A 15,494-nucleotide genomic window follows, 5' to 3' on the forward strand; every position below is an offset into this window, starting at 1 on the left:
ACCAGGATCTGAGGTACCAGAAACTTGGAAAGGCAGGTGGCGATAGCTTGCCCAGTGGGATTCTTAAGAAAAGAATTATGAAAGAACTAAACCAAGATTAGTAGCTGAGGACCTGGCTGGAGAATGAAGTGTTGATACCCCCAGAGTGAAGATACCAGTGGAGCAATCCTCCTCATAACTTCTAACTATTACATAAAGTGGGAGTACAGTGATTTCCATATTTGAATAAATTCCACTGCTCCCACCAATGAACAATGAAGAGATTGGCAACATAAAATCCAATCTGTTTTTACATCAACTGAAATTTTTACTTGTGCAGAGAAATATATTCTAACTACCTGTTCAAATCTCATCTGGAATATAATTTGAAACTAAACAGAAAGGAATAAAATAATTAAGGTGATTATAAATCATTTTTGAAAGACACTGAACTTTTTCAAGTAGAAATAGAACATAAGTTAACTTCAAATAAAAAGAAATAAGTGAACTTGGTATCCTCAGGGTTACACAAAATTACATATAAGAGGAAAGGAGGGGTAAGACAAGATAATACAAGTGGAAGAAATGATTTACAGTAGAGGGGGTAGAGAGAGAAAAGGAGAGGGGAGGGGAGGAGAGGGGAGGGGGGATAGTAGAGAATAGGATAGACAGCAGAATACATCAGACACTAGAATGGCAATATGTAAATCAATGGAAGGGTAACTGATGTGATACAGCAATCTGTATACGGGGTAAAATTGGGAGTTCATAACCCACTTGAATCAAACTGTGAAATATGATATATTAAGAACTATATAATGTTTTGAACGACCAACAATAAAAAAAAACTTGGTATCATGAGCAAAGTTTTAAAAGAGTATCCTATCAAAGTATAAATTATCCTTAGAGAATTCTACTTCTTAGATTAAAAACATTATTACTACTGGGCTTGGTGGCACACACCTATAATCCCATTGGCTTGTGAGGCTGGGGCAGAAGGATCGCCAATTCAAAGCCAGCCTCAGCCATGGTGAGGTGTTAAGCAACTCAGTGAGACCCTGTCTCTAAATAAAATACAATTGATAAAAACTGACAAATATTGACAATTAATGTTAAATATTAAATCCACAAAACTATATTGAAAATTAGTCTCAGTGTGGCATGAATGACATTTTTAAAGTTAGTTGTATATCTTCAGATGAAAAGGGCTTAATACTAGAAGGATATAGTTGTCAGCACCAATTTTATTCTTGTTTTGTTTTGATATCTGTAAGAAATCTGAAATCTTGTTCATGTAAGTAAGTAGGTAAAAATCAGCAGCATTCTGTTATAGAAATGTCTTTCATTTTTTATCACATTTTGAGGTATTTGCCAAAACCTGCATAGTGATAAGAAATCAAAAATTACTCTTTAAAGATCCATCATCTCCCATTAAGTCTACTCTCAAATTTGGTTAAAAGCAAATAATTGGAAACAGCCTCACTTGCCAAAGGATGGTGATCCAGTGTTGGAGCCACATACTTTTGCTTCTGGGAAGGACACCAAGGCAGATGTCCTTTCACCAAGACCTAGCAAGTCATTATCACTTCTACTATTATTTTTTACTTAGGGGCACTTTATTAAACTCAATATATCTGAAACAGTTGGAAAATCAAAATATTACTAACATTATCACAAACTTGCAAATATGTATGATAAAGTAGTTTGTTTTCAGTATGACTTAAATACATTCTAATTAAAACCTTTACTTTGAAAATTTTAGCTCATTTTTTAAAATAAATACTACCTCATAAGCTAGTTGACAAAGCCAGGCCCCATTATCAGAACAATCAACAAGATCTTATTTTAAGTCTAAAAATATAACATTATTTAAATTTTAATTTAATGAATATTACTTTAAAAACACTGAGATAAAAAGATGATAGGTAAATAAAATATATTACTAGAAGGAATTATGCCAAAAGCAAAATGATATAGATCCAACATTCTTAATTTAGTCATTTCTAGTTAGAAAAATAAGGTAATAAATCAATATGCTGATTATTTTATAATATCTCAATGTAATGAATAATTCACACTGGAAAGTATTTATGAAGTCAGAATTCCTTCAGGGTATATTTGTTTGAACATGCATATATTTATCAAAATCCTGGAGTTCAGCTTTTGAGAATCATTAAATAAATAAACAAAAATTAACGAAAACTATTAATGCCAATATGTATCATGATTATATTTTTCTGGTTTTAGCCAAAGAAAAAAATTATAAACTGTTATAAAAACTAGCTCAGTTGCTATGAATTTTATGGTGTCAACATGAAGTACAAAATATTAAACTTTGTTGAAGGAAATAAAATGAAGTTTTATTATGACTGGAACAAAGGGTCCATGATATGATTTGATATACAATCAGTTTGTACTTTTTAAAAAATAATCCACATTGGGTCTTAAAGCAATAATACAAAAGTGTTATCTTGGGGATTTATCCAATGTACATTGATAAATTTTTGTAGAACAGAAAACATTTTATTTAAAGAGAATTAGCATTACTAATGTATTTAACTCTGTGCCTGCTTTTATTTCGAGCTAATTACACATCCCAGAGATGAGAGTCTAGAGTAGCTGAAAAGAACTGCTATGTTTTACAATTTAAAGATGCTACTTTTAGCAGTTAGTAATTTTTTATCACAGAGGACCCTTAATTCCAGTGGGGGAAATGAAATTTTTTTTCCAAACTATGAGTGTGGGGATGGAAATGAAAACGAGGAGAGAAAATTATTGAAAAGAAAATTGTCATTATCCCCAAGATGCCATTCTGACATATATCTGCACTCATAATACCTCAAAAGACCAAAATATCCAATTTATGAAATATTCTTCACTTTTAAAAAGAAATATTCACAAGGAAGGGAAAATGAGGAACACTCAGGCTTCAGGATGCTTGATTAATTACTAAATGGTATGCACTCTTTGTGTCTCAGAGATATTTACAAAGAGGAGCAGCCCACCACAGCATGATTAGGGATTGGCAATAGGACATGCCTTGGTTTTGTACATTTTATTATAAAAGTATGATATTAGATATTTTCTCTTGTAAGCACAGTAGAAGTGTGAGGCAAGAAATATCTCAGATAGAGTGGTTTTTGAATAGAGTACATGAAGAAGTTGAAGAGTTAGAATTGCCTGTCTCTTGGAAATTCTGTTGGATGACCACTAAGTTAATGTAGGGATTTGGGGAATGGTAGAAAACAAGAAAGAAGGGCAGAGATGCAGGAAGGAACAAGAAAATGACTTCACTTGGCAGTAGGCTGGAGCATAGTGCAAAGCTGGACAGGGAGTAATTAGAGTGGCCAAAAAACTGTTTAATGTCATTGTGCTAGGATTCAGAGATGGTTCCCAATGTTCCCTGTCTCCTGGTATTCATGCCCTTGAGGAATGTCCTCCCTTTCTAATGCACTGGGATTAGTGACTGACTTCTAATAAATAATACTGCAAATATGATTAGATAATAACTGTCATCTTAGATTACTCAGCCTGACTCTGGATGCACTGAACTGATGTTTTGGGAGGAGCCCTGTGCAGAGGCCATTAAGGCATAGGGCTTAAGACTCCCACCAAACATCAGAAAGAAAACAGACTTACCAAAAGCCAGGAGGTTGCGCTTGGAACTCCCCTTACAGGGAGAGCTTTGGCCCCTGATCTTTTCTTGACTGCAGCCTTGTAAAAGACTGAGTTAGAGGCACACAGTGAAATTGTCTTTGGATTTCTGACGCTGGAAAATTTTAAATAATAAATGTTTGTTGTTTCAAGATGCTAGGATTGGGGGTGATTTATTATGCAAAGATGGATAACTTACAGATATGAATATCTTTTGTTAAATTTCATGTTGTTTATGTGCTTATTACATAACCACTACCTATGAAAAAAATACAAGTGTGGACACTTTAAGAATCAATATCAGATATCTCATGATTATGGCAAACAAATATATATCTGTCTCTGATCAGAATTCTCAATTTTCAGTTACCTTTCCTCATGTTTAGTTCATTTCAATTTTATCTACATCTCCACTTCCATTTCCTCAACTGTGGATATAAGTGTACACAAGGATGCAAAAAGATTTGTGTGCACATGACATGCACATACAGAGAAACTTATTTAACTGCAAATCAGATTTACTATTGCTGTAGACAAAGCACCTGAGATAATTCACATTTTGTGGTTGTTACATTTCCATAACTCCTTAGATTTGTGCAAAATAATTCTTGCCAAAATTTCACCTACTTTTATAGCCATAAATTAAAATCAACACTCTGTAGACTTAAAAATTCAGTCAGAGTTAAAATGACTAGAGAGTAATAATAAAGCTGATAAGAACTTCTCTTACAGCTTATTTGACTTCTGGTTTCTCATTTTTGATGGAAGAGCATTTCTTGTGCACTGCAGGAGTCCTCTTCTTATGAGGTTCCAGGAAAATGTCAGCACCTCCCATGGAGAGAGATGTTAGCATTATACCCTGTGCAGATATTCTGAAATGATTGCATTATTTACTTTAGGGTTTCAGAATATTATGAGGTTACATTCACACTACACATGTTGTTCACTTAAGAAAAGTTTTTCTTATCCAAACATTTGAACACAACACTTTCCATACCCTAAAACTCATTGCTTTGTCCCAAATATCTTTTGATATTTTAATGGCTCCTATGGAGACTATAACATATTTTATGTCACATTTGATACGATATAATTGTTTTAATCCCAAATGTACTTTATTTCCATTTAAATAAGATATACTTTTACTATAGAAGATTTCTTCTCCTGTGAAATATATACTCTGCACAAAATAAACCATATTACTCTCAATCTATTTATCCATTTGGAGTAAGCTTATGGGGAAAAAGAATTTTTCCAACAAATAAAGAAGAACCACAGATTTTGCTCTGAACTAAAGAATCCATTAAGCTTTGGAGTAAATCCGACTCTGTTTAAATAGTCCCAATGCTTTATAAAATTAAACTTGGCTGGTCGTTTGTTTTCCAGGGTGATCATTAAAGGACAAAGCAGAGTGTTAGAGCTGCAGCATTACTGGCAAGCTTTGCTCGTGTGCTGCTTTCTGTAAATGAGCAGCCAGTGGAACTTCTATGCTGATTACAGTGTTCCAAGCAGCCCACCTCTAAATAACACATCTATGTGGCTTCTCAATTCTTTTATTGATCCATCTTCTACTCTTCGTGTCCATTGTAGCTGCCTTATTTTAGACTCTTGTTTTTTAAAATTTCTTTAAATTTGATAATTCATTTAAAATAATTTCAAACTAAAATTTAAGTAGCCAATTGTCCCATATTCCTTTCAACCATGATACCCAATGTTTAACATTTTACCACATTTGTCCCATTCCCCTCCTTCTCAATTTCCTCCCTAAATCTCTCCTGAGAGATATGCACAAACCCCATGTGCATGAATGTATATATACATTAGTCCTTTCCGGAACCTTCTGAAAACAAGATGCTGAAGTCTCATTTTCCCTAAATATTCCAAACATTCCAGTGATTGTTTATTTAAAAGTAGAACTAATAACTACTCAACGTGTAACTGTAGAAATACATATTTATCAGATAACCCTCCAAACAAGCTATTCAACTTTGCTATACAACCATCATTCACTCCTCACTGCCTATTCCAAATATGTTGATTGTCCCCACAGCAGAAGATCAAAGAGGGATTCAATAACCTTGCTACTTCTCTCATTCATATTCAAAGTAACTTCTTTTCCCTGAGCTTCTAATAAGAGGTCAGATTTCCAGAGACCCTTATGCTGGAGATGTGACATATAAGCACTCCTTCTATAGACCCGATTAAATCTAGCCTTCCAATCAACCTTACCAAAACTCAAAAAGTATGATCCAAGCCCTCTGAGATCCTCTAGAGAGCCCACCTGACAATGATAAATACAACAATGAACAGGAGAATTAGTCACTTAAACTATCCTCAAATTCTTGTCCTACATAATCATGAGATATCATCCAATGGCTAGGTTCTGTGTCACTAACTCATGGTACCATTTTAGCCTTAAATAGATAACCAAAACACCTATATTCTCTAATTTTTCTTGCCACACCAATATTCTACAAATTAGTATCACATTGAGTTCTTAAGTATTACAGACTCCTTCAATCTAAATTAATTCTTTAGTCTTCCTCCATCATATATTCTTGACAAGTTTGAAGACATTGGTAGAATGGCCTTTATGGTAGGTCCATATCAAGAGTCCTTCTGATCAGCCTCTAGTCATGTGTTCTCAGCAGGGATATCACAGAAATTTTACTTTTTTTTTCTGGTGTGTCACATCCAATACCACACAGTTTCTACCTGTCCCAGCACTGAGGGTGTCAGTTTTCATGACCTAGACACCACAGTGTCAACCACCTATTTCAACCTTACATTCACAAATTTCTCCCTTGAGTTGATTATTTTTGTGTGTATTTGGAAAAGTATGCCAAAATAATAGTAATACCTTGCAGCCTATCTACCCACCAGCCTTATCATCTCTGGACAATTCTCAACTGAATCAAACTCATAGCTGTCAAGTAGAGATTCTCTATTTTCAACATTTATTAATGGATATGTGACTGTAAAAAAGAATCTTCTGCTTCTCCTCTGCTTATAATCTCTTTCTCTCTCTTCTCTCTCTCTTCTCTCTCTCTTCTCTCTTCTCACTCTCTTCTCACTCTCTTCTCACTCTCCTCTTCTCTCTCTCCTCTTCTCTCTCTCTCTCTCTATATATATATATACACATATGTGTACATATATATACACATATGTATATTGATACTCTGTGCATACCAGTATATCAGTATCATTCATGTATTTTATCTTATTAAATGGGAAGTAACCCATTATAATCATTATTTTGATGCTCAAGTCGCCCTCCATTTATCCAGTGGGAATCCCTTCAAACTGATTTCCTTTGTCCCTGCTGTGGGACATCTTCACTATATATTTTTTTAATCTTTTAGCATTCCTCCCCTTTTTTTTATAAGATGTTTAAAGCATACTGTAGGCTTCCCTATTCTCATCCTCATTCATTTTCCTCTAGTAAGAATTAGGCTTTGTAGGCTATAATGCCTACTTTACAACTACTTACCTCAGCTGTTATAGCAACAAAGCAGTGAAAGGTAATTACATAAATGAGTATGGCTGTACTTCAGTAAAACTTAATTTACATGATCTGAGATTGCTGCTCTGTGGTAGATCGTATTCTTATGTGGGAGGCAAGTTCAAGGCCCAGGATTCAATTGCCAGCAAATAAGTAAATAATATTTTAAAAATCAAGCTTAATTTACAAAAATAGACAATAGGCTGAACATGGACTAAAGAACTAGAAATATTTAACCATAAAAGATAGATAACTATTAAGATTCATAATACCTTAAGGTCTATACCTCAAAGTAGAAAGGAAATGTAAGGATGACCTGACACAGTGAGGGGAAAAAATAAAAGTGCAAGTAAAAACTTAAGGCAAATACGAAATTTCTTGACTTCCTGAAAATGCCAAAAAAGGAAACCTACTAACATTAGGCAGAAAATTTGTGAGATACTGTGTAAAGATAGAAGCTTGATGGAAACAGCTTCTAGAAACATGTGGTCATTGGCTTATAATCACTTAGCAGTAAGTTATAATATTTTTCTAGGTATATGTTCACATAGAATTATTTTATTATTAAACATATACTATTTCAACATCAACAAAATCTGTGAAAACAATTCTTCTACACACTCCATAAATTAGAACTAATCTCAAATGTTAGCATATATGAAACACTCTTAAAATGGTCACTAAATGTGTTTACTTCGTTGTTCTGCCTCCAAAGATAAGTGATTCAGTAGGTCTTAGGAAGCCATAGAGCAAGAAAGAAAGACCCATTATCAGATTAAAAAGACAAAATAGGATATCATGTTTGCATCTCCTCTAAAACTCCTATGTTGGAGACCCAACCCAGGGGCTCCTAAGGCAATAAATAGGTTGAAATGAGATCAGAGGGGCAGAGTACTAATCCCATAGTGTCAAAGTCCCTAGAAGATACTCCAGAATTCCTGTACATGCATTCTTTTTCCTTGCTCATGTACTGAGTTAGAACCATGTGAGACAGTTATTTACAAGTCAGGAAGACAGCCTCAACCCAAATCAAATCAGCCAGAACCTTGAATTTGAGCTTCTATCCTCCAGAGTTGTAAGAAAACAAATTTCTGTGGTTTAAGCCACACAATCTGTGGTATTGTGTTATGGCAGCTCAAGCATACTAAAATAAGGAAAAAGAACAAAGGAGGTAAAGAATTAAGGGCCTAATCAGGAACTTAGATTCATATAGGTGTCTTATAGATCTGAAATTTGGCCAATGCAATCCCATTTTTAATCTACTCAGCTAAACCTAATTCCTAGTCAGTGAGTTGACTCATATTTATAGGTTTTTAGAGATACATTAGGGAAATAGTTTTGAATTAACAGATTGGCAGTTTTCCATTCAATGCAATAAAATTCACTTGGAAAAAATAAATAAGATTTTTTTGTGAATATTTATTGTGTATTTATAGGATTTTAATATATAAAATACAAATGTGAATAAATCATATTAATCAATACATTCTATGTATGTGCTTTACAGGTAACTTAATTGATATGTATTTATTCAATGTGATCCAAACTCACTTGAATTTTCAAACTAAGAATTGAAGTCTTCCTGAAAAATAAAAAAATTTTGTTTGTCTCCAAAAAAAAAGTTCACTCTTTTTATATTCATGAGTCAGTCATTTCTTGCTTGAATAAATTTGTTTTCAAAACTAAGGTTTTAATATTCTGAACACCTCTCAGACTATTTGGAGTCACAAAATCAGAACTTTAGAATCAGAAGATAACTTAAAATACTGTATTTCCCTAATATCTCTATTTATTACTGAAGAAAAATACTTTAGGAAACAGACAAAAGGAGAGCCTCAAGCTCGAGAGCCCCAGTTTTTCTCTGGTTTTATCCACACCTACCTGTATTTTGTTTTACTCTAGGAAGTCTGGTAGCCATGGATACAAAATAGGAGTGCATGGAATGGAACAGAGAATTACTTAGGATTTATGGGACCTTGTGTGAACTTGAACCAAAATTATCTTGAATGTGTTGATGAACCTAGTAAGATGAGTTTGAGCATGTCAGAATGACATAACAGACAGTATATAGGTGCTATCCATGAACATAAGCCATATATTGGACATCCCTTTTATATCCTAATTATCCACTCTTGGCAAGAAGTACAGTAGTTAACAGAACAGGAAGTGCTTAATGGCACAATTGGTTAAAGAAGTAACCCTCACACATGATACTCTCCTTAGATAGTTAAGCAAATCAGAAACAATGAAATAATGAAAAATGTTAATTTCTGTTTATACCTTAAGAAATGCAGCAAAGGAGTTCCTCAAATGCTAGATTGCAAGGTTAAACTGAGTGCTATTTTTGCCTTTTTTTCTGGTCCCCTATGGGACATATACTCCCTCAAAGCACTTAAGATTCAGGAAGAATGAGGATCAGTTTAGTAGTTCCTATTGATTGTCACTTGTGCTGAGGTTGCCATCTTTACACACACAATCCTGAATGAACACTTTTGAGATAGAAGACGGCACTGTTGGTTTTCTTAGTCTCTTGACATCCAAACATCCCTAAATGCACTCATGCCACCACACCCAGATTCTTAAATCTGCCACATGCATAGCCAAATCATCCCTATGTACAATTTTCTTTTAAGGGAACTAGTGAAGTTAGTCAAACTAAGTAAACCATTTGTCATTTTGGATACCTCCCAAAGTGCACTCTACATCACCCAATTTTTCACTCACTTACTTGTTTCTTATTATCTTAATGAGATAAAAGGTAGTAAAATAATAATGTGCACTTGTATAACCACCTCATTTTTACCATTAGCAAAATTGCTAGAGATATTTTATGGTGAAATTCTATAATGGAAATAGAAGGGCCCAACCCTAAATTAATTAATTTAAAAAGATTAGTGGAAAATTGAGAAGGAAAGTGAAACTCATTATAGTCTTAGAACTCACATGTGAATTTAAATTAGCTTAAAAATGAACTAAATGTGTATTGAGTTTAACTGTCTAATGATCTATAAATATTTAAAAATGCAAACACCAAAATCAATATATAAGCCATTTAAAATAATGTAATTAGAAGTTCCCTAATCAGAAGTGATAAGCTAAGCTAAGTGAAAGCAACTTTAGGTACCAGTGAAACTCTTCCTTATATGACAAGAAATTTCACAGGATATCCTCATCAATGGTTGACTGCTGTGATAAGTGTCTGAGGTCCTAATAAGATAGCAAGCCGGTGTCCAATATCACCAGCACGGCATTGTGATCGGGGTGATCAATCCACACTAATGCTGGCCCATTTTCCTGAGACAGAGATTGGCCCACGATGTTCTCTTTTAATCATCTTCCAATACAAATAAAACTCTATAGCTAACTTTAAATACAAAAACATAAAATGTTGGATCCATTTCTGCTTTTGACAGAATGCCGAGTCCTTGAGATTTTATTTCGTACCATACTAACCAAACCAAAAAATAAATAAATAAATAATTACCAAATGCTTTTTTTTTTTGTAGCCAAATCCAACATTAAAGCAATGAAGTACAAAGTTTAGTTATTTATATAAAATGTTATTTTATATAACTACAAGAGCAGTCACAGAAGATCTATTTGTCTGGGTCAGTCTCTCTGTGTTTCAGGAAAGGAAGTTAGGACAGTAAGGATGGCCAGAGAAGACCAGAGCAAAGCTGCGAAGGAGGGGTTTTAGGAATTTGGGAGGCTCAGGGAAAACTTCACTGGCTAAAGAATTGTGCAGTGGATTAAAGCAAGGGTAGAACTTAGGTAAATTGAGGAACAAAATTCAATAGTGACCCTTGTGCAACAGACAGGTGGTATGCAAAGACTTTGAAGTCTGCCTGGTGAGAAACAAATCCAGAGGATCTAAAGAAGAGAAAAAGTATTTGAGAAGTAAAAGGCAAAATAGAGACTTAAATTTCTCATCCAGGACTGAAGGTCTGCTTTTTCCTCGATTTCCCTGTCTTATTTTCCTTGTGAACAAATAAACTAATTCCTCTGCATGGATGTTAGGGTGCTGAGCAACAACTACAAGGAGTTGGCACAATCTGGGAGTGTGGGCGGAGGTGGTACTGTGTCCTTCTGGTTTATATATCAATAGCTTGAAAATATTTCTAGGCACTGGGAGTAATGAAAGGATTTTAATACAAAAACAATGTAAATAATACATTAAAAGTAAACACACATGTTATTTTACATAATCAGGAAGGAGTGATATAAGCAAAGCAGTGTTTGGAAAATCTATCTGAATTAAACATAAAATCTATTAGAAGAGGGAAGAAAGAGAGCAGGAGATATGTTGAGACAAAAACTTGAAATAAAATAAAAGACTAATGAAGATCATAAGGGAAAGTTGGTACACTTAAGAAGAGTTAAGAATTATAAAGTTACCTCCAAAGCTGGTGTTCAAGGTCAGCAAAATCTAGAATAGTGGACTTGAAGACTGGATAAATGCATTCCTGCTTCTTAGATTTCAATTGTCCTAAAGATGATGAAATTCCACACCATTAGGTTCAGAAGCAAGTACCTTTGGTCTCAAGGAAAGGAGGGGGCATATAAAGCAAGGGTTCTTAAAGTTGCACAACCAGTATCACCTGGGGATTCTGAGCTCTCCAAACCTTCAGCATTGCCCCAAATCTGCTAAACCAGTTATTGTGTACTCTGTGGATTGGGCCCTGCCATCTGTGCTTAACAAGCCCTCCAGATAATTCTGATGCATGTTCAACTTTGAGAAGAATAGGTGTTGCCCATTATGTAGAACTAACAGAGGTAATTAATCTTAGCTCATGACCTGGGATTAGTTCATAACACAGGAGGCCTAGCCACCAATCATAATTTGATCACCGGTGGGTAATTAAACTTTTCAGTTTGGACATCCCTAATAATACAACCTTACTAGAAATGATCACTCTAAAAGACATCTTTAAAAAGATACATTTATTATAAAAATCAAGATTGAGAATATTTTACAAATCCAAATCTGATTTATTTTTTGGGGTGGAGTGCCATTGCCAAACTCTTTCTAAAGATACCTCTGCTACATTAAAAAAAAAAAAAAAAAAGAAGAAGAAGAAGAAGAAGAAAACGAGAGAATTTTTACAACCAGAGAAAAGAGAATGATTTGATAAAATTATTCACTATCATAACATGTAGTGATAATTTCCTACAGATTCAACATATTCAGCTGAAGAATATGCTTTTATACCATTCCATTATGATATACTATTTTATTATTATATTTAAAATTGCCCCACCCATTTTGTTTAGCAAAGGTTTAGTCAACTCATTCTAAATGACCTCAACAAATACAATTTAAAAATTAAAATAAGTAAAATTATTTCTCACATTACCTAGGAAGCTCCACAATAAGATGAGCAATGTTATATACTTGACTAAATACATGATTTTGTTTTGAAATGTAAAATGTGCTAATTTATGCATAGATCAGACTTTCTAAGAAGAGGACCACTGAGAAGGAGAGAAGACAGGAAAGGGGAGCAGGAGACAGAGAGCCAGAGAGAGGGATAGCAAAAGAAAAGAGAAACAGGGGGAAAAAACTGAAGTCATTAGAGCTTTGATCTCTTACTTATTTCACTCAGTTTCAAAGTCAGTCTAGTTATAAAAGTTCTAGACATGCCACATCATGTTTTATTTCTGCACTATTACTTTATATAGAATTCAGGAATCATATCAAAGAAAATATTTTAAATCATTCCAGACTCTATGTTAGTATGATATAACCTTTATGTATTTTTAAAATTTCCTATCCTATAACTATCTAAACTTTATTAAAGTTGGTGATCTAAAATAAGAAGATCCCATTAAGAAGAAACACAAACTCTGAAGGTATGTTTGACAAGATTTCTCTTTCCCTGATCTGTTTGTTTTATCAGAATCCTGACAAAATCATCAGGGAAAACTTGTGCTCCCAATATATTTACAAACCCTTTTATCTAGAATGGAGATGCTCAGTAACCTTTCTATGAGCTAATTACCCTTTCATTCCTAAGGGGATTCTTCCTTTTGTCAATTCAAGGTCCTTTACACCTACCTTGATCTTAGCTCTTTCACCCTTTACAATGAAGATGCCGCAACAACTCTCACCTTGTAAAACATTGCCCCACATACTCACCAAAACACAAGGAGAAACGCCAAAATATGCAAATGTCACTAAAATTATATAAATGCTTTCTTAAGGGGACAAGATTAGCTAACATAATTTTATATACAGCACTTGATCACAGTTATTCTTTCAATCATAAATTTGTCATACATATACATTAATGATGTAAAGGAGAGATGGGACTTCATTATATTTCTGTAGTACATAGTAATTTATTGAGTCACTGCTTTTTTTATTAGTTAACTAAAAGAAAGCCATATTGTTATTTAAGATCATATCAAGGTGAGTTAACCAGTAAATATTTCATATGCTCAGATTTATCAGATTTATCTTTTCCCACATTCTTATTTTGGATAGAAAGATGAGATCTGAAAAAGAATTGACTAAAACAATTAAAATTTAATATTTTCTCATCATCCTTCTCCTCTTAAAAAAAAGAGAGAAGGGCTCAAATAACTCGATTTCATAAATTAGAAATAAACACATAACATAAAAGCCAGGACATATTCACTTCATATAATTGAAGTACAAAGAATGCCAGATATGTCAGTTTAATAACTAGGAGTTTAGTCTATAGAAATATTTGAATCTTTGCACACACAAAAAATGTAAAAGTTGACTTGTTATTTTTTGTTATTAAAAACGTTGACTACAACGTTTTTAATAATAAAAAATCAAAATTGTAAACCTCCCAGTTCAATATGGGCATTTTCCATTCATACCTATCTTTATAAATTAATATAAGTTATATGTGTTTTTATTATTTTAAAAATAAATGCAATATGCATATATTTAAAAAATGTATATGGGGCTGGAGTTGTGGATCAGTGGTAGAGTGCTTGCCTAGGATGTGTGTGTGAGGCACTGGGTTTGATTCTCAGTACCACATATAAATAAATAAATAGTCCATCAATAATTTAATTTTTTTTTAAAAAGTATATGGAGGGGCTGGGGATGTGGCTCAAGCAGTAGCGTGACTGTCTAGCATGGTTCGATCCTCAGCACCACATACAAACAAAGATGTTGTGTCTGCCGAAAACTAAGAAATAAAATATTTAAAAATTCTCTCTCTCTCTCTCTCCTCACTCTCTCTTTAAAAAAAAAAAAGTATATGGATAATTTATGTGTGAATGCATAAATAACAGTCTAAAAGGGTGATAATTATAATTTATGAATCATAATAAAAGAAGTAATATTTTTGACCAATATGATTCTTAATATACTAATATCATATGCCAGGTACTCTATTATATGTTCTTCTAAGATTTATTTCAATTAATCCTCATATTGAACTTGTGTCCATTAGGTACAATTTCAAATGTAGAAAATGAAGAAAACGATCAAATTTTTAACAAAAATTACATTATGTAATGGAAATGAGAGTGAATGACCAAGTTAAATTAGATTTGTTTTTACTGTTGCATTAGAATTTTTGATAAAAAATTAGTTTGTTAATTAAAAATAAAGCATACCAAAGAATTGTTGTACATAACATTGATGCAGGGGAATACAAAGGAGGTATTGGATGTGAAAAATCTGGCTTGAATGCCACCAATGTAATATGAAATTGACCTTCTCTAGGCTTATCAAAGCAAAGAAATGTACATTATTTTTTGCTTAAGCTTGTGTCCTTGTATTTCTGGAGACTCACCCTCCTGTGGGTGAATGCTAATAGCTCTAGGTCCCTCAGCTCTGTTTTAAAGTCCTTCATTTACATAACTCTATACAGACATTTTATTTCCTCTTGAGCCACAGCTTTAATTTTCCGTGGAAGCATGGAGTCATCTTTCATCTGGAACAACCCTGTGAGTACAAGTGATTCCCAAAACTATTCTAATCTTACTAATCCACCATTAGGGCCACTGTCTAGTCACCATTTCTCACCTCCACAGCTCCCAGAAGTGAGTTCCTTATAGCTCAGAAATAACTGGTGACACAGCTGAAGTTCTTCAGCTGGTCTTCTTAAAGCTTTAAGACTTCTTAAAGAGCTTTAAGAAGTTGGGGAGGAAGCATTCTCCTCACTGTGGATGAAGAGCTTGTCAACATCCCAGTAACGCTTTCCAAAGAATTCTCCCCCAGATTTGGTCACTTCCGTACCAGCTCTTCAATAATATACATAACGTATGTGAAGGGCTGAGGGTTACAAAACAAATAATGGATCACTGCTTTTTAAGTCCTATTACTTTCTATTCTTCCTTGGGAATGTGGAGATACTTGGCAAAAATCATCCTG

This window comes from Ictidomys tridecemlineatus, chromosome 6 (genome assembly GCF_052094955.1).
Source record: "Ictidomys tridecemlineatus isolate mIctTri1 chromosome 6, mIctTri1.hap1, whole genome shotgun sequence".
In the NCBI taxonomy this organism is placed as follows: Eukaryota; Metazoa; Chordata; class Mammalia; order Rodentia; family Sciuridae; genus Ictidomys; species Ictidomys tridecemlineatus.